At 38.5% G+C, this 20,861-nt stretch overlaps 1 protein-coding gene across 6 annotated transcripts in view; it reads right to left on the bottom strand.

The window, feature by feature from the left end:
• Window positions 1–19,862, bottom strand: part of SNTG1 (syntrophin gamma 1) — a 918,312-nt gene extending 898,450 nt beyond the window's left edge. For 3 of the 6 annotated variants that reach the window (XM_070076592.2, XM_051843714.3, XM_051843717.3), the window contains exon 1: window positions 15,408–19,857. The gene's annotated coding sequence lies outside the window, so the exon portion shown is untranslated. Of the gene's footprint in view, window positions 1–15,407 lie in introns of all 6 variants that reach the window. The other 3 variants (XM_089335216.1, XM_089335218.1, XM_089335217.1) reach the window with 3 other exon arrangements.
• Window positions 19,863–20,861: the final 999 nt, after the last annotated feature.

Here is a 20,861-nt window from a genome sequence, read left to right as displayed (position 1 = left end):
TTTTTTGAATTATTATTTTTTGCAGATGGATGTCCAGTTGAAGGATCATGAAAAAACTCTGGCAATTGTTTTTAAGTTTTATTAACTTATTTTAATTCAAAGTGTATTGATGAAAATTTACTTTTAATTAATTTGTATTGATTAAAGTTAATGCTGTTAAATTATTGATCATTTAGCTTGGTTTGCTTCATGATACAGTATATGACTCAATTTTTTATTTATGTATCTGTGGATTTCTAAATATTGTGAATTATAAATAATCTTCATTTGTACATATTGCATGTAGATTTTACCTCCAAATTGATTCATTGGACCTTTATTAGCATCACCTCCAAATTGGAAGCAGTTCTAATGTCCTTCAACCAGGAAATGAGCAAAGAAATGCCCATACAATGGAGTACAAGCTGACAATTAAAAGAAAAAAAATTACTAATACAAAAACAACTTCAATGGTTCTCAAAGCATTACTCTGAGAAGGGGGGAAAAAAGTTACAAATATTATATGTAATAAGATCCCATTAAAAAAAGCTGAATGAATTTTTCATGAGAAATCATCTTTTTAAGTTTCTTTGAGTATATGATTATTTAAAAAAAAGCTAAAAAACAAGGAAGTATTCCAAATATAAGTGTTATACCTAAATGCAACTATGATGGGAGTTTAGTCACACTTGCTTGAGACACTGGAAAACCTGCAACTTGCCTACTCTATTGCTTCTCATCATCTAAGATGCTCAGTTACCCTGAATTCCGATTCCATAATGGGATACCCATTATACATTGTTCAATTTTCCTTTGCCTGTGTTGGAGTATCATCATTAATTCAATTATAATTTATGATAGGATTTGAACTCAATCATGAACTCAATTGCAAAGGTAAGACAAATTGGAGATGGTCTCTGAGGTCAGCCTTCTAACCTGACAATCTGTGAGTACCCTCACATCACTCACTTAGGATGACATCCTGATTCTGATAGACCTGCTTTGCTTCATTAGACTCAAACTTCTTGAAGTTGTTTTGAAAATTAATCTATACAGCATCACTGCATGCTGTGGTCCCCTATAAATACTTGTCGAAACATGAAAGTGTTAATTTATGAGTTGTGTTTACCTCTGTTCATCTGTATTCTTGCTGCTTTACATTGAAATTTAATTTTCAAATGTCAGCAAAACAAGTGTTGAACACAGACTTTTTAACAAACTACTTTTTGCTACAATTAAATTCTGCTATCATTATGGAAGTTTGAGTAATTAAAAATGGGTGAAATATATATTTTAGGTATTACAAGTGAATCATTTTATAATTTTATATGTTAAAATTTAAGAGCACTTTAGGTTTGTTTTTACTTTATCAATGATGTGCCTAAAACTTAGCTGGTTTAGCAGAACTAGTTGATATATCAAGCATATTCATTAAAAATTAGCCTGCCTTGAACTTTTTTCCAGATACCCTAGAACATTGCAAAACCACTAATATTGCAGGAACACATGTATTGCTTTAACAATCCAATATAGAGACCAAATGTTCTATAATGTCTTGATTCAGTATCATCTGCTAGGCATTTATTGCTAATTCACTTTACAACATATGTTATTAAAAGTCGTTAAAACCTGCAGCTGCATCCCGTAATCATTTCCTAAATATAAAGACAGCATTTATAAATGATCTCCTTGTTCAAACTATGGCAATCCAGCTCACAAACTCTTTGTTGGGAGCCAGAGAGCTTTTATTCTTTACAAAAAGAAATGCTAAGTAATTCATCACATGCCAATGCTTTTTTTAGGGGGGTGAGGAGAGTAGAGTGGGCTTGGGGGAAGGGAGGCCACATATCAGCTTTGTTCCAAGTGTTGAAATTCCATGTTCATTAGGAAGAGTTATAATATAGTCTCAGGCTGATGCTCAAAACTTTTATCTGTTGAGTGCCATGCTGCTCATAGGATATAATCTCTTATTAGGTAACCCTGATAAATTTGAAAAGGCTCAGTAATTTGGCTCAGCTAAGCACATTGAAGCAAAGCTGTTATGCAAATATTCTGAACTCCACATTCAAGGAAGAGACTGTATTTCATTTGGAGTTTTGTTAATTCTGTTCAGGAGAAAATAGCCTATTGAAGGCTTTAGATGCTTGTAAAAATAATGTAAATGATTTCTAGGCTTCATTCAACTGATAATTCCATCATCACACTTATTTTATCCATATCTCAAATTTTTTTTCAGTGAAATAAATGTTGAATAAGATTTAAAGTAATGTTATTGTTTTAAAAAGTCATTTAAATGCATATAATGCAAATGTTTATTTTTCAAAATAATTTCATGCCTTCATAAAGTAATACTGGAAATTCTGTAGCATTTATGTGTGTGTGTATATATATATATATATATATATAATTTATTAAAAAGGCAGAGGGATACAGAGGAAAAGATAGAGAAAGAAACCTACTGACAGAGCTATTCCATTTGCTGATTCACTCCTCGAATACCTGCAACAGCTGGACCTATCTCATGTCAAAGCCAAAGGCCTGGAATTCTATCCGGCTCCCTCAGGAGAGCATCCCCACCATCCATGGCTTGGCTTATGGATTCTCAGTGACTAAGTCCACCTCAGCGATTAAAGGCAAAAATGCCCTTAATACTCCAAGAACTTGAATCATCAAGAGCTGTCTCCCTAGGCTCACATTATCAGAAAGCTGTAATTGGAAATAGAGCTGGGATTTGAACCCAAGGCACACCAATATGTGATGTGGGCCTATGCAGTAGCATCTTAGTCACTGCACCAAATGACTGCCTCACATTTGTCAATATTTTCGATAGCATCACTTAAGACAATGTAAGATATCTATCCGTGATTTATTTATTAAAATAGCATGTGGTAATATGTCTGCATATAATTATTTAAAATGTGATTCATATGTAAAAGAAAAAAAATTTAAAAATCTCCGGTTGGAATACTAGATATTCTAGATGGACTATCAATAGCATCAAATAGCAAATAGGCATGTAGATATCAATTACTGCAATTATTAGTAAATTTATGGAGAACCATGAGAACAGTACAACCAAAAAGACTTAAATTTCATTGGTAAATTACATTTAAATAACTGATTATTTTAACTTGATAGGAAGTACATTACTCTATTTCACAAACAGGGTCAATCCAAAATTATCTCATTCTTACAATATGAAAAATAAATTAAGGATTATCTAACAAAGAACATTTTTATGTACACCTATAACCAGATAATTCCTTGTGACTTGGGATGCACAGTTGATTGATGATCACCAGGTACAGAAATGGTGCAGGAGCAATAACATATGGCTGGAGGGCCTTCTAAGTCCCACAAAATCACCTGGCCTGGCCTGACAAGTCAAGTTGTATGGCCCTCAAATAATGTTATAAATAACCAAATGGCCTTTGGCAGAAAACCCCCCAACCCCCACAGCAATGTCTACCAGACAATACCTAATAGCATGGCCAGAATTTCTCAAGAGTAAGGGGCATTTCATGTTCCTCCTCTCAGCCTCTTCCTTTGCAATGACAAATCCCTTCCCACCATCTTGTCCTGTCTTACAGAGCCTCAGTGACTCAATCCACCACAGCAATTCAAGGCAAGAACGCCCTCAACGCTGGAGCCATCAATGATGAGGGAATAAACTGCCCACTGTTAGGCGGTACATTAACTGCTCTGGGTTGCTGGGGAGACTTTTTGTGCACTGCGAAAGGTAATTTGCTAAATGGCACACTAATGGTTCAGAAAACTTAATTGGTCTCCAGAAAGCAGATAATTTATTCCTGTAATATTAAAATAAGGCTGGACAACTATCTGGAGAATTTAGGTAGTTTGCACAAGGAATTTGAATATCAAATAAAAACAGATTTTTGAGTGCCTGAACTCCAGGAAATTCCAGCTGTTCTGTGGGACCCTCTTCCAGGCCACTGGGCCTCAGTGAGAGACTGAGCAGAGATTCACATGGGTCCACAGGACTTTTGCACTCATTCTTTCATTGTCAGGAATTTATTTTAGGGAAATATGGAAATTTTTACAAGAATAAAGGCTGAGAGCAAAAATACTGTAGATCAGAATAAAATAGGAAGCTATAATAAAAAGGTATTTGTTTGCAATTAATTTCATCCTCTCAAGTGAGCTCAAGCTATGTCACATATTACTAGTGGAAAGATTTAGTTTTCTGGTGGCTAAACAAACTTCAGTTGGTATTGGATATTATATGAGGGAACTCCAAAAAGCTCATATAAAAGGAAATTAAAAGATATATTTATTGGGGCCGGCACCGTGGCTCACTTGGTTAATCCTCTGCCTGCAGCGCTGGCATCCAATATGGGCGCCGGGTCTAGTCCGGGTTGCTCCTCTTCCAGTCCAGCTCTCTGCTGTGGCCTGGGAGGACAGTGGAGGATGGCCCCAGAGCTTGGGCCCCTGCACCCATGTGGGAGACCAGGAGAAAGTACCTGGCTCCTGGCTTCAGATCAGCACAGCGCCAGCCGTAGCCGCCATTTGGGGAGTGAACCAACGGAAGGGAGACCTTTCTCTCTCTCTCTCTCTCTCTCTCTCTCTCTCTCTCTGTCTAGAACTCTACTTGTCAAATAAATAAAAAAAAGATAAATTTATTTTGGTGAAAAATTTTAAAATCATGCATAGTCTTTTCATCATATGCGTTTCCATGAATGTTTTAAGGGCTCCCTATGTTTTGCATAATCACTTAGAAAATGAATCTATAGAATTAACTGGAGACAACAGTTCTGAACATAGGTCTCTTCCTAAATACGGTGTGTATCTTTGGGTTGATGACAAAATAAGTCACCAGACCCTGATCGCTGCAGGCAGAAGTGATGTAATGCAACCACGCATCCGCAGCCCAGAAAGGTGCTGTCACCAGACCCTCTATGAAACTGTGACCTGGGAGTGGCAGGGTTGACTGCACAGAGCACCTGCTAGAGTCCTGAAGTGTTTTTTCCTCCTCATAGTCCCTACTCCTTCCTACCACCTTCATAAAACAATGTAGTCCTTCCATTGCTCAGCCTGATTGTTCTTGGAGATCTGAATGCCTTAAGAGCCTCTCAACTATTCAGAAACTGTTCAATCAAGATGCCCAATGATATGCTTTTGAGCAAACCCAAAGGTACTTCAAATCCTCATCCCTGTCCTCTGAGCATCAACCTGCTTTTTTTTTTCTTACAAGTATGTATTTGCCATTATGTTCTTGCCTTACACTTTGCTGAGGATTCTTTTATGACCTTCTCTCCACATATTTTTTCTTCCTTCAAGAATGTGGTTATTAATGCTCATAAGCAATTACTTTTCTTAATTATTTCAGTTAATACTTCTCCATAGCTTCAGAAACAAGTGTATTTTGATCATCAAAGTTGGATATGTCAACTTTTATCCTCTTTCTGAAACTAATCATTTTGTCCACAATTGGGCTGGTATAACCTTACACCACCCGTTGAGATGTCCCAGTATGTCCTGAGTCACATCTTCCCTTCCAAAAGAGCATTTGTTTTATCAGACACTTTAGCACCTAGCAGTAACAAATGCTATACCTTAGTTGGTGTCCTCTTCTACAGTCTTCTTTTATCTGTTAATGGCATTAGTGTCATCAGCTCATTAGTTTTTTGTAGGTTTTATTTGCCTTTTTTTTTTTTACTATTTAAAAAAAAATTCTTTCTTTATTTGAAAGCCAAAGTTGTAGAGAGAGTAGGAGAGACACAGAGAGAAATATCTTCAATCCACTGATTCACTCTCCAAATGGCCACATTAGCCAGGGTGGGTCCAGGTAGAAGCCAGGAGCCAGGAGCCTCATCTGGGCCTCCTACATGGGTGCAGGGAACCAAGCACTTGGGCCATCTTTTGCTGTTTTCCTAGCTGCATTAGTAAGGACCTGGATCAGAAGTGGAGGAAACGGGAATTGAATTGGTGCCCATACGGGGTGTCAGTGGTGCAAGCACTGGTCTAACTCTGTACCACAGCACTGGCCCCATAGTTATTAGTTTTAATTGACTCATTTCTAATTTTCATTCTTTTAGGTCCAGTTCTTATCATTTTATTCTAGATCCTGAAAAAGATTACATGGTTCGTCATGACTCATTGATATTCCTAAAATATGACTTTAAATATGTGAGTATGCTGTGAATACTTCCCTGTTTGTATATAATTCAGGTCAACATAATATATGAACCTTTCAGTATCCTTGAAGATCTAGGCACTTGCAGTTGGTTAATAAAACTGAAAGCAAAGCATAGTTCCTCAGTCTTGGTTTCTTCTTCTTCTTTTTTTTAACATTCTGAAACAAGTTAAGTATCTAAGAGAGGAAGTTTTTCTCTCCATACCACCTAGAGTGGAAACTTATGAAATATTGACCTTAAGTCTTGATTCTGACTTAATTTACAGAGAATCATTTAATTTTCCCAGACCTCAATGAACTCATTTGCAAAATAAGAATGAAAAGTCAGCTTCCTAATCCTGCTGTTGGAATAACAGGAGACATCCCAAGATTGAACTCTAAAAATCCTGATATCATACAATTTGCCAGGAAACACTGCTGTACCTGGAATCTTTAGAGAGGGTTAAATGACCTAGAATGCATTCATGTTGCTTTGAAGAGTTTACTCAGATATTAAGTGGTAACTCCGACTTCAAGGGAGTTTCCAGAAACTTACTGTTATGGAAAGAAAACATTAAAGGGGAAAAATAAAATAATTAGGTGGATAATAGACAAATTTTATTTTTTCTGTAATCACCAGAAGAATCCTTAATTAGAGAAAACATGTGCTTGGAGATTAAAATGAATAGCCTATATCTGTGAAATTAATGAATTGGATAAATTACCATAATGTGAATTCCTTCTACACTAAATGCACCCTGTTATATTATTTCTTGCTGTATTATCTATAATCAATGGTGTAAAATGTAGAAAATTGGATTAATTTGCCCATAGGAGTTTACTTTCTTCAGGAATTACAATCAGCCCAAAAAAAAACAAATGATAAAAAGTCAGCTAAACTGGAGCAGGCTTACCACATGATAAATGTGGTAATACTTCTAAAAAAATTCCACATACTTTACTCAGGAGAATTGGCTATACTTTTGTTCCCATCAGTCCCCATTTGTGTGCCTTTTTGAAATTATTCACACTTTAATACCAAGATAGAAGGACACCCCAAAACTTCAGTGTATTGATTGTGCTGAAGATCACAGTGTGAACATTTCATCTTGAGACAGATAGCCTTTCCTTAGAAAACTAGCATTTTAGAGTGACAGTAAGCCAATGGGCCTTATTTTGTTGATGACTCCACAAATGAAGATAAATTAAATAACTCAACATTCTTAGGTGGATTCTTCTATAGTACTGTAGTGGACAATTACCAGTATATTTTTCTATTCTATAATGTAATCTCACTTCTGCTGGACACTGCACCATGAAGATAATTTAAAGATGTTCCCCATCCTCTCAATCAATAGAGGTTTTAGAACTTATCCAACATCGCACTCTAGATTAGTACACAATGCTTCTTGGTCAATTCTAGTACACTTACTGGAACTGTGGACAAAGATGATTACATTTGAAAAAGAAAAGATATATATCTAGAATTTATGAGATGATATGCAAGAGAAAGAGGATAGAGATTGAGCGATTGAAAGAGGGCAACATGAAAGCAAGTCTGCTTGAAAATGAAGACAGGGGCTGGTGCTATGGCATAGTGGTTCATGTCCAGGCTGCTCCACTTCTGTCTGATACAGCTCTCTGCTAAGGAGACTGGGAAAGCAGTGGAAGATGCCCTGAGTTCCCTTGCCACTGATGTTAGAGATCTGGATGGAGTTCTAGAGTACTGTCCCAAGCCCTCACTATTGTAGTCATTTAAAGCATGAACCAGCCGATGGAAGCTTGCTTGCTCACTCTCTCTCTCTCTCTCTCTCTCTGCCTTTCAAATAAAATAAATACATCTTTAAAAAAAGGAGAAAAAAATAAAGACAGCACTGAGGAATGTAGATATCCCAAGCCCTCACTATTGTAGTCATTTAAAGAATGAACCAGCCGATGGAAGCTCGCTTGCTCACTCGCTCTCTCTCTCTCTCTCTCACTCTGCCTTTCAAATAAAATAAATACATCTTTAAAAAAAAGGAGAAAAAAAATAAAGACAACACTGAGGAATGTAGATAGTAGTATTTGAACACATGAATCCTATCATGTCTACTAAATAATTTATTGTTAAATATTATATTATTTATCTTTTGTATATTTTTTATTTAGTTTTTTTAATCTGATTCAAGCTACATTGAGTTGGAATTTTGTCATGTTGAAAAAGAAATCTAAAAGTATGCAAACACCAATTAGGCAATATAACACCAGTTTTGCTATTCTACATGGTAGAGCTGTTTTTCCCTTTGGCACCATTACTGTTAACAAGAATTACAAAGGAAGAAACGATGCAAGAGAATCACCTAACATCAAACCAAAAGCACAGTCTCAACTATCTGTATGTTTGTACACCTGTAGTTGTCTATGGACTTGCATCACTGAAAAATCAGTAAGTCCTTTACCTCCAAGTTGTGTACTTTAACAGAATCTTCTTTTATTTTATTTTATTTTTATTTTTTGACAGGCAGAGTGGACAGTGAGAGAGAGAGAGAGAGACAGAGAGAAAGGTCTTCCTTTTGCCATTGGTTCACCCTCCAATGGCCGCCGCGGCCGGCGCGCTACGGCCTGCGCACCGCGCTGATCCGATGGCAGGAGCCAGGTACTTATCCTGGTCTCCCATGGGGGTGCAGGGCCCAAGCACTTGGACCATCCTCCCACTGCACTCCCCACAGCAGAGAGTTGGCCTGGAAGAGGGGCAACCAGGACAGAATCCGGTGCCCCAACCGGGACTAGAACCCGGTGTGCTGGCGCCGCAAGGCGGAGGATTAGCCTAGTGAGCCGTGGCGCCCGCCTAACAGAATCTTCTAAAGATTGGCTGCTGAGAGTGAAAAGAATAATCTTCTAGAAGTCCTATGTTAAAGTACATGAGTATGTATAAAAGCAGGGATTTTTGTATTCTGAAGAGAGGGCATTTACATTTAGTAAAGAAAAATCAATAGCTTCTCTTCATCTTCCCTGTTACTGTAGCCGTTGCATGTGTAAAAAGAAAGAAATATGAGACCAAGGAATAAAATGTATTAGGGAATATTACTGATTTCTCTTCATTCCTGTTTAGTCTGTGGTCTATTTTTCCCCACAATATTTTTGTCCATTCAAGGAAATAGTATATCTCTTACATCTCAGCTGCTCATCTTTTTTTTTTTTTTTTTGAGATTTATATCTTTAAAATTTCCAAAAGATATTAAGATGTTCCCTTTCGCCAAGTCATGGTTCATTCTCCCATTTTTAGATAAAAACAGAGAAGATGGGAAACATATTTGACTGTATCAGTTTGGGTTTGCAAGAAATTACATTGAAATCAGAAATGTCCTGGTTTTGCAGCCACTACAGTGAGGAAACGTACCATGCACTGAGTCCACCATGCAGTTCACTTTATTGTATCCAAAAATCTAAATATTAAATTACGTGAAAACGAGTGGATTTCACACAAAATTCTATTTTTGGTTTCTGTAATTTTCTGTACCTGAGAGTGGAGATCCATTTGGACCAACTTGGCCTCTACAATTTGCTGCAGCTAGGCTGTCCAGTCTCACTTCTTTCAGTACCTGCCTAAGCTCGTGCTGTAAAGATGATGTAGAAAGTTGGTACTGCACAGACATGAACGTTCAGATAAGGAAACAGTAAAAGGAGCTGTCTAGAACAAAGCATGAAGAAAAGAACTTGATAGGGTGAGTATAGTATATTTTGAAGACAATATACATCATAGGAGGTTTATCTGGAGAAATAATGAGCATTTATGGGGTCAGAACCACCATATGCAGACTGGTTTAACATGCCAAGTAACAGCACATGTCGCTTGAGCATCATTCCTGCTAAGCGAGGCAATAGACTAGCCATTCTGTACACTCTATTACATTACTATTCCCAACAATATATTGAGGTGGACATTTTCTTTTGTTTTATATTAGATGCAAAGAAATTCAGAAACATTGCATCATCAACCCCTGTGAGTATGGTTAATGTATTATATTTAAAATATAATTAAACTCAGGGTTGATTTTAAATCCTGTGAACTCTACATCATTAGATTATAACAACTTTTTCCAGAGGAACAATATAAAGTAGAAGAAAAAGTTTTGAGCTCAATTAAACTATTAGTTTTTGTTTTTTTCTAATCATTACAGTAATGTTTTCCAACAAGAAAAGCAAAGTCACATGAGGCACTAAATTAAAGTAACATGATTTACTCAACATCATTCTGATGAGAATGCTGCATGGCATCCCAGATTTTGTACATACCTGATGTTTTTAACCACATAACAATGTTTTCTTATCTACATTCCTGAATTTATTAAACTAGGATATTCATTTCTCATTTCAGTTCACCTGAGATTTAAATAGACTGAATCATTCTTCGTATAGCCTTATGTACATAACAAATTACTGTTAAATTTTTGCTGTCATTTCTAAAAGATTCTTGATTTCTGTTAATTTATGTAGTGAAGTATTAGGTAAACACGTATTCCTTTTTAGAATGAAACATTTAGCAGAAATTATGAGTACATAGTAAAATATACATGAAATATAAACATAGTTGTAATTACTTCACATATTTTAATTATGAAGAGTATATAAGTATGTATACTAAAATTGACAAAGTAATTATTAGTGTGGGGAGCAATCCGGACTAGACTGAGTTACTGGAATTAAGACTTATTCTATGCATCTGCTCTCCCACAATATGGCGCTGGGAGAGAAGAAAACAGCTTCTACCCAGCTGCCTCCAGTTCAACTAATAAACAGCAGGACTTGCTCCTGATTGGAGGAGAGCAGCGTGCTCGGCGTGTGGGCAGCCGAGTTGGGATTGGCAGAGGAGGACTATAAAGGAGGAGAGAGACGGCATGCACCGGGAACATCTAAGGGGAACATCTAAGGGGAACACCTGTGCAGCCCCCCAGAGAACCGGCCGGCGGTGTGCCGCTCCCCTGCGGAAGTGGGGAATGTGGCCAGGGGGAACTGCCCTTCCACGGAGGTGGAAGGGACAGTAGCCAACCCGGGAAGAACCAGCAGCAAACCCGGGGAGGGCCGAGCAGACGAAAGAACAGCGCAGGGTTCAGTGTCGTTCCTCCACGAAGAGGGGGAGCGACAATTAGCCAGTGTAACTATAAATTAGCTTAATGATTTCTTCATTTTCTTAAAAATAAACACACTTACTTTAGCTCTACTGGTAAATTGTAGGCCAAATTTATGAAATTTAAAATAACATTTTCATTGTTGGGGCATGTATAATATGCTGAATAAGCTTCTTAATGATAATCCAAGGTAATTCAAATATTAAAACCTTGGCCTCAAGAAATCACTTCAATGAATTCTCACTTTTTACCACAAAATTATACTGGCCAAGACTGAAACTCAAGTGATAGTCTACTTTCTTAGATGTATTATCAGCATGTTTGTACTGATAGTTCAGAAATCTACCCAGACTAAATATTAATAAATTACACAAAAAAATCATAGTTATTTCTAAAACACTAACAACAAAAGCAAATAAGCAATGAGACATTGCTTGGTATGAGATTTCCTAAAGGTGTTTTCAGATAGAGTTGAGACATTGGGACTAAATCAAGACTATCTTTAAAACATCTCCAGGTTTTCTCAGTGGATCAGCCCCCAAGGTACACACTTTTCACTCCATCCACAGGAGCCATAAATTAAATCAAGATGATTTCTGGATATATTTTCAGCTATTGAGTTTGAAAGTGTATTCTACCCTTTGCATTTCCTTGTCAATATCACTAATGATAAATAATAATCCTATTTTATACACTAGAAAATTGTGACACAAAGAGAGTGATGGAGTCTTCAGGTGTTAAAATGAAAGGTGTTAAATGAACTTCTGTAATGTTGACCTAGGCTTGACCAACTGGTACAGAACCTTGTTGTGTAATGAATATTTTTAAACTACAATCTGCCTGCATTTAAATGCACCATTAAGAGATGTAAAGAAAAAGTATTACTGAACCATCAGAAAAACACAATATTCCCTACAATGAAAGGTTTTAAATGGAAAGAGCATGCTGGCCAACTAGCAACTAGCAGAGAATTTTTTAATGAATGAGTGAATGTTATTTAAAATAACGTGATGATTCACATAAATTTTCAAAATATTGTGTTAAGACTTTCTAATATTCTACAAAGTAGACACTTTCATTTACTCAATAAATATTTAGATATCAACTGTATGGAAAGAAATGTTTTAATTGGGTAGATACAGAACCCCCATTTCAGGATAAAAAAACTTAAGCTTCAATGAGCTGAGTGACTTATACAAGATCTTGTGACCATTAGTTTAAGAATCTCAGTCTTTTGACTGTCAAACAGTGCTTCTTTTCTTACATCATGATGCATAACATGTTTTATACTGCAGCATGGTGTCTCAGTGCATGCCATGTGTAGCTCATTCTGCTAAGCTGAACAGTAGGAAAATACCAACTAAGAGGCCTCTGTCCATCTGAGTGTTATTACATGATTTATTGTTCAGCATTCTGGGGAGATGAGATGATTTTAGAAATAATTTATAGCTACAATACACTTTTCTTCATCCATAGCTTTTGCCTCATTAAGACAATTGGGTGAGTAAGCAAGTTAGCTGCCTGAAATATATATATTTTTAAATGGTGAAAAAATAGCCAATTGTTGAAGGGTCTTCTTAAATTTTAATAATAATCAGATCTTACATTTTTTGATAAATTTTCAAACTTAGTCCAAATCCAAAAAAATGACTCCAAAGTAAACCGTGGGCTTTTTAATCCAATATGATCTAATGGTATTAATAACTGCATCAGAATATTCACTTGAAATTTAGACAGTGTATTCAAAAACTTAACCAAGTGTTTTTATAATATTTTATAACTTAAAGATTCGAGCCAGAAATCCCTTTTGAATTCTCCACATTCCATTTCTTGTGAAAGGAAGAAAAGCACTTGAACAGAACCCAGGGTTCATTTCTAATTATCTTCTGGCCCTACAGCTACTTTACATTTTCCTGATTATGTAACCTTATTTCCTTTTGCCTTCTGAATCTCAATGTATGCACAGCCAACAGCACTTAGCTTTATCAAAGATAACTTTTTTTTGGGGGGGGGAGGAATGTGTTAAATTATTATTTGTGGTACTCCCAAAACCTCATGTATTCTTTTTTGGTAACAAACAAAATATCAAGGCCAAGAGATTGTTTTAATGAATGGAGTGCAAACGCTACTGAATAAACTATTGATTTCTATTTAAAGACAAGTGATTCTCTGCCAAATTAAGGTTGGTTTTCAGTAGCCCCCTCCTTTTTTTTTTTTCTCTCTTTTTGCAATTAGAAATTAGCTTTTGGGTGTGCATAAGTCAGTTTGCAAAGCTCTATCTCAATGTACAATCATTTCACCAGATATAAGGATTGACAGGAGTTTCCAAGCACTTTCATGAGTTCTGAAGGGTGAATTAAAGTTATTTATTTCTGTGACTGAATCTCTAAAAGGATAAGACAAAGCTAACTTTTACTCTGCGTGATTTGAACTACACATAGAGAAAGCCTGCCCCCTCTATCCCTGAAAAGGGAACTGCGGCTGTAAACCCACAGGCATGCTTCTTGGAGCACATTCTCTGATTTCATTTTATGCTCTGCTGATCTGGGGAGTCCTCCCGCGTTAATTAATTGACAACCAAAATAACAGTCTAACAACAAGCTGCAACTCTTTTAAAACTTGATTAAGATTTCCATGTAATGATTTCACTTCCACTTTTCTCAGACTTGGGAAAGGAAAGTCCAGTTGTGTTAGGAGCACATTGTGGGAATCATATATCAATGATATGTGTTTCTGCTCTTCAGATGATCATTTCTGACCTATGTAGGGCAAAGCTGCCCCCAAGGAGCTCAGTGACATAGATGCTTCTGCACCCTTTCTGCTAAGCAAGCAGGTTCATGGCAAGTGGTAAGGGGCTGTGCAGAACGATGTATTCTCAGATTATATTGCAAAAGCAAAACAAGGGACCAGCAGCCCACCCATAAATACCACTGTAATTGCATTAGAGGATTTCTGTGTTTAAATAGAAAAGAACAATAAGACTAGAATATATTAGAGGCATTTTTTTATCAGTAACATATACCCATGAATATCAAAGAAAACCTGAAATAACCCCTGGAAATTATTCAGAGGGAAAACTCTTTCCGTAGAGTTGGTTGTGCATATTCTACCACATGTCTTTACATGATTGTAAAATTCTGCCCTTGTAAGTCAACACTCTCCAGTGAACTGAATGTACTCATGGGAATTGACTGAGTTCTTAGTAGAATGTCAGGCATGGGTTATAAATTTGTATAACTACTTTTACCCAGTGAACCCTTTTTATTAAAGCAGAATGATAATCAAGGTCACAGTGATTGTACTTTTAGCACTCTAGGGGAAGACTGCAGAAATAAGAACAAACAAATGGATTTAATTAAAATTTTAAAGTTTATGATTTGTCAAGAACTTATTGGTTGTCACCACTTTCTGAATTTCTGTGACAAATGTATTTAGCAAAACTAATACATCAGACAGCTATCAAAACCTAGCTCTTCCAAAGAGGCACATTAAAGCTTCTTATTTTCTGCCTCTTGGCACATCTGGTTAGAAGAAGCAGTCTTGAGCTTTAAAGGGTTAGAAAGAGGATGCTAAGTAAAAATGGGTATGTGTTTCTTTAGGTAAGATTCTACAGGTGCACGCATATGGGGGGCTCACACGGAGAGAGTTGTGTATTTATGCATGTTTGTTCCTATGTTTGGCTTAGCCAAATATAGCCATATGAAATATATCAGGATAGGTGATTAGATCATCTGTGTTTTAACTTCTTGAAACTTGCACACTCTATAACATAGGCAGGATCACTTTTAGCTGCACGCATAAGACAAAAAAAGCCCTCTGGCAAAACATCAGATTATATTACTCCTAAAAAAGATATACGCTTAAAAAAGATATACACAGCTTACTCCTAAAAAAAGATATACACAGCTTCAAAAAGGCATTAGATAAGAAATAAAAAGTCAAACTAAAACTTTACTATAATTACTCAATTCAGAATTACACATTATTTTTACTATAGTCACATAATGACTTCAGAGGAGTAACATATCTGAATTTGTTAGGTAACAGATTTTCTAAAATCATGATGCAGGAACAATAATCAGAAACAAAATTGTCTAGCTTCTCCTTGATCCTCAAGGCAGAGTAATGTTGTTTGTGTTCTTCCTTTTATATTTGTAACAAACAGAAAGGAGAGTATCATCACTTACCTGCCAAATACAGGAATTGCAAGTCGTTTTGGTTTCTCCAATGTAGGGCTTTGAGTAGATCACCAATCTCCTCTCACCAGGCTATTTCCAAAGCAGTCGCTGTGGACTCAAGAGCATTCTGTTTATTTCAAGAAGTGTGTGCCTTTGACCGTTTCCTCCCCTACTGCAGAGTCCATGATTCCTCAGTTCTTCTAAGAACTTCTACTTCACTCTTCTGGCTGCATTCTTCCCAGCCCCCTACGGAGAAATTATTCTTAAAGTTGCTGCTCAGAGTTTCACTGTTGAGCAAGAGTGCTCCTCAGAGTCCTGTCTCTAGGTAGCGGGTGTATGGGGAGGGTTATTTTGCGTTCATCAGGACCGGGGACGGGGAAGCCAGGGGTACTTGGAGGCACCGCCTTTTCAGCTGCAAGGAGCAAGGAGCCTAGCTACCCGTGGCGAGGACTGTGGCGGTATGGACAGCAGTGGCGGCGTTGGCGACAGCGCAGTTTTGTCCCTGTGCCTGCAGCCCAGTCCGGAGACGCTGTCCATCCCCTCCGGTGCTGAAGTCAGGGGACTGGACCTCCCCAGACCAGCCCCAGGTCGTACTTCCCTCCACCAGCGAATCCAAACAGCTTTCTTCTTTCACAGTCTCGCCTCCTTTCTTCGGGTGCTTTATTTTTTTGTAGGGGTTAATTGATTCTCCAAAATAATAGTCTCATATTTCTTTGATGGCAACATTTCCGGAAAGGCAGGAATCTGTGGAAATAAGATCTGAGCCGCTCCTGAGTTTTCAGTGGCCCTGAACGAGTTTGCCGATGCTAGAAATGAAACAGAACGCACGCACGCGCGCACACACGCGCAAGAGAGGGAGATGGAGAGAGAGGGAGAGGGAGAGAGAGAGAGAGAGAGAAATATAGATTGTGCACCGTGGAAAATCCAGAGCTGCTTTGAAAAGCTCATGGGTCTCTAATTACATAAGATAAAAGGGCTATTTCGGAAACTCTGAAATCTTGTTTAACAATTAAGGGAATCACATTTTTGAGATGCCCTACTTGAGATTCCTAGATCGGAAACAGTAAGGATCCTTAGACCCTGCTCATAGAGTCGACAGGTTCTTGCTAGAAAATAAAAAGGCGAAAGAAAGAAATAATGAAAAAGAAAAAAAAAAAAAAAAACAGGAAGAGGAAGGCATCTTGGCATTGCTACCTTTTCCGCGCGGCTGCACTGGCTGGAACCCTGGCGGAGCGGCTGAGGATCTGGCGGATGCGGTCCCAGTGAGTGTCAGGCTGTGCTGGGTGAGCCCGGAGCCCCGCGAGGAGACTGTCAGTGCTACTGCCCGTGAGCCGCCCACAGCCCAGGCCCTGGCAGGGGGGCGGCCAGCGGCTTATTTCACAAAGGAAGGGATAAGGAACGTACAAAGTCAGGGGGAGGACTCTGCCCTTCTAAAGCCAGAACGACGCCCAGCCCACCGGCCCTTCGCCGAAATTCTCAGCCCGTTTTCTCCTGGGTCGCGCACTCTGCCCCCTTGTTCCAACACCCGGGAGCCGCAGCTCTCCCCAGGCCTCTCGGGCGCAGCGCTCACGCTCTCTGCGCCCCCACTTCTGCCCGCTCTACCTGCTCCTGGCACAACTGGCTGATCCTGAACATAAAGAAGGGTCTGGGTGGGTGGTCCCCAGGGCTGTCACCCGGGGCTCCGCCGCCCACCCTTGGCAACCAGAGGGGTGAGATGGGGGAGGGGGGCACTGAAACACTCAATGTTCAAACAATTGGAAAACTGATCAGAATCGCGTCCAAGCGGGCTCTGAAAGCTGCGTGTAATAAAGTGGAAAGATGCTCCTCTCTTTACCCACCCAACTCGTGCAGTGCAGATTTCTGTACCTGGAGATTGTAGGTAGACTTGGGAAGAAATTCGGGAAAGACTAGCATGGGAAACGCGGAGGCGGGGGAGGGAATGGGGGCTCCCACCTACTGCCCTCCCTTCCTAGACAATTTCGCAGTTCTTCTTCCTTTGATTCTGACGGTGCTGGGGAAGTCGTGAAAGGGCTTTCCTCATATGTTCGCGTCAAGGATTTGAGGGTGCCCCGGTCGGAATCCGAAAACTCCCAATCTGCTGAGGTTGGCCTCGCACAGACAACACATTCCCCAAGGTGCCATCCCAGTACGCGCCAAGGAGCGAGCGGCTCCAGGGGAGGCTGCAGCAACCACTGGGTTTTGAGTTGGTTCCCCTGAGGACAAAGGTGACTAAGCCGGGTATCACTTGGGAAGGAAATCCGACTAGGCAACTCATTTCCTCATATATATAGGGTGGCAATTTGCGCTAGACTTCGAGCCATTTCTCTGCAGCGGCCATGCTTTGATTCTCTGGCTGCAAGAGGCCAGGCCAGCACTAGACTCATTTCAGGCCTTGGACGCTGTGTGGAGCTGCACACGCAGGGAAGGCGCGCTGTGCGAGCCAGTCTGTCGTCAACTTTCTCCAGCACTGCTTCTAAACGGAGACCCTAAGAAAGCGCAGTGAGTGAGTCTCCTGCAAACTGCGACCCTGGAAGCCATCTGCCCTCCAGGAGATTCATGAATCTGAGAGAATACCTGCTCCTGAGGTTAATTTGGTAAAGGTTGTGTTGCTTTCCAGTCCTTGTGAACTAGTTTGCTCTGGATTCTGGCAAATGAAGCTTTCCCTCCACCAGTGTGGACAGGCATGTGCTTCTTGTATCTGCAGGAACTAGTACGTGTCATCTATACAAATAAGTTTCAGAAAGGACCCGCTTTTTATTAGAGGAGGAAGACAAATCTCCTTGTGTGAAGGCTACATTCTTCTTGTGCCCTCCCTCCCCCCTCACTAAAAAGGCCTTTCTCTGTTACACTGAAGTCTATGCTTATTTCAGTTGATTTAATTGATGAAGTTATTTTCTCTGGACTTGTAGGATCTTGAATAATTGAGGAAATTAACACACCAAATAAAATAAGAGCTTTTAAATAAGGCTCAGAGTAGTGCAAAGATGTTGCTAATTAAAAACATGGGCATTTGATTATTCAGACCTAAAGGAACAGATTCTCTCTTCCTTCTGAGAACTGATTGACATGAATGCAAAGCCTCTCTCTCAATCCTCTCCCCATCCCACTCTCCTTCCAGTAAAAGAAAAACGAAACAGTTGATTATCTTGAACTGTCAGAACTAACAGATGATGTTAGTCTGATGTCTTTTCTTGAAGAAGCAAAATCCGCTCCATATTTTTTCTCATCAAATTGCATAATCTGTTATGGAAATTAAGTACAGAATTAAATGCAATTTAACATTTGATGCTACAAATGAATATAAACAAAGACTAACAACACCAGAGGACAGATGAACTGAGATAAATTGAGGAGCTATTGTAAGAAATATCACCCTTAGAGCAGATTTTTAATGTTCATCTTAAATGTAATTTATTCAACTTTTGAGTTATTTTAAATATATAAACATAGTAAAACAGGAATGTAAGTCATCAAAGCCATATAAAGCCATCAAAGCCACATAAGAAGGACTGACTTCACAGGAAATATAGTAACCCAGGATCATTACTGTGAGTCCTAAGTCAATTTTTTCAATTATTCTCCATTTGCAAAACCAGAATATTATCTGCACCCCAGACCATTCACCTCTATGTAGAAATCTAAGCAAGCATATTAGTATTCAGACCATTTTGTAAACAATTTCCAATTCCTTGGGTGAGAGAATTTAAAATAAAAAGTGCAAGCTCCATTCAATTTGATCTGAAGTGAGGGCAATTATGTATCAAAGCCTGGCTCTAGGTGTATAACTTTTCCATGCCTCTTATTTTCAGCCATTTTGTTATCTTACATAAAATTATGATAATATAAATTCTGATAATTTTTCTGGACTATAATATGTAAAAATGACATATGTGAAATCAATATACCATGTATATTTCTACCAAAACAATCAGAAATCCATCATATATGGAGTAACCTTTGCTCATTCTGTCTACACTTCAACTGCTTGTCTGGATTGGTAATGTAGGGAGTCTATTTGTTGTTTCTCATATACTTCTGATTATCCTGTCCTATAATTTCTTTTTGCCATTTCAGATAGGCTAAAGACATAGGGATGTAAGAGTCCAATAGAGAAGGAGTTACAGAGATAGAAATACAGGAGTCCACTCAATATAATGTTTTCCAAATTCCTAACAGGGATCACTTTTCAGTTAAAATTTAAACACCTAAGAATAATTGTGTGTTAATTACAGAGTTAAACCAATGGTACTAGAACAAAAAAAAATACTAAAATGAATAAAGTATTACATTGTACATCAACCGTCAGGACAAGAGCTGATCAAATACCACTTGTTCTCCTTGATAGTTGACAACTAACTGAGCACCAAAAAGGAAACCTGTTAAAGTGAAATGAATATTATGAGAAATGGTGACTTGATCAGCCCTCACCCTGACTGTTGATGAGCAGCTTAATATGTTATCCCTCTTAGTATTTTTTTGTTTGTTCTACTTAATACTTTTGGTTGAATACTGTAATCAATACACAATTCTTCTTAAGTGCTGAAACTTAACTGAAAAGTGATCGCTGTTAAATATAAGAGTGGGAATAAGAGAGGGAAGAGATGTGCAATTCGGGACATGCTCAAGCTGACTTACCTCAAACAGTAGAGTTAGAAACATACCAGGGGATTCGAATTCAATCCCATCGAGGTGGCATGTACCAATGCCATCTCACTAGTCCCAGTGATCAATTTCTGTTCACAATTGATCGTAATGATAGGACTAAGAACCAAAGGGATCACATAAACAAGAACTAGAGAATGATCCAATATGGGAAGTGAGATACACAGCAGACCCATAGAATGGCAAATGTCCTAATAGCACTCTGGCCTCATAATCAGCCCTTAAGGCATGCAGATCCGGCTGAAATGCCCATAAGAGTATTTTAGGCATGGAAAGCCAAGACACTCTGGGGGAAAAAAAAAAAAAAAAAAAAAACTAAATGAAAGATCTCCACGAGTGAGATCCCAGTGGAAAGAATGGGTCATCAAAGAAGGAGGTACCTTTCTCTGAAGGGAGGAGAGAACTTCCACTTTGACCATGGCCTTGTCTAAAAATGATCAGAGTCAGTGAACTCAGGGGGCTTCCATAGCCTTGGCAACTCATGACAAGAGCCTAGGGTGATTACTGATGCAATAAACAAGAGTGTCAATTTGTTAAGTCAACAACAGGAGTCACTGTGCACTTACTCCTCATGTAGGATCTTTGTCCTTAGTGTGCTGTACATTGAGATCTAATGCTATAACTAGTACTCAAACAGTATTTTTCACTTTATGTTTCTGTGTGGGAGCAAACTGTTGAAATCTTTACTTAATGTATGCTAAACTGATCTTCTGTATATAAAGAGAATCGAAAATGAATCTTGATATGAATGGAAGGAGAGAGGGAGTGGATAAGGGGAGGGTTGCGGGTTGGAGGGACGTT

The sequence above is a fragment of the Oryctolagus cuniculus genome, chromosome 6 (genome assembly GCF_051225735.1).
Source record: "Oryctolagus cuniculus isolate XC-2025 breed Fujian yellow rabbit chromosome 6, ASM5122573v1, whole genome shotgun sequence".
Classification (NCBI taxonomy): Eukaryota; Metazoa; Chordata; class Mammalia; order Lagomorpha; family Leporidae; genus Oryctolagus; species Oryctolagus cuniculus.
The sequence above is the reverse complement of the archived record's forward strand: the minus strand, read 5'-3'. Positions and strand labels throughout refer to the sequence as shown.